Consider the following 518-nt stretch of genomic DNA (forward strand, 5'->3'; position numbering starts at 1 on the left):
AAAAGATATCATTAATTAATGAAATCTCTATAAAAAGGCATTTTGACTGGGAACTGATCACCCGTTTTCCAATTAAACATACTAGAATACTTGTATACACGGTATGAGGCTTTGTTGTGCCTTTAAAACCATATTGTGTTGGTGTACAATAACAACATTAATGTGATGTAAATTAATGGGTTTTTTACACAAAATGATATGTGTGATTTGCATATGTATCAGTATTGCAACACCCCTTATTAGCACACAGTCAATTCTCCAATGCATTGGCCGAAAATTGGTGATCCATCACCTAGAATTTGTAATCCTGCAACATGAACAACGACACAAAATCAAATACAGTTTTTTACAGATTTAATAAACATATTACACATTAAAGCTCTTATCACATCACTGAACTGAACCACACCTGATTACACACACACACACACATACACAGATACAAGAGGAGGAGACAACACAGCCATAAAGAAAGGGAAAGTGCTGCAGGGACAGTTGTGGAGAGAGAGCATGAGTAG

This window comes from Trematomus bernacchii, unplaced genomic scaffold, assembly GCF_902827165.1.
Source record: "Trematomus bernacchii unplaced genomic scaffold, fTreBer1.1, whole genome shotgun sequence".
Lineage (NCBI taxonomy): Eukaryota > Metazoa > Chordata > Actinopteri > Perciformes > Nototheniidae > Trematomus > Trematomus bernacchii.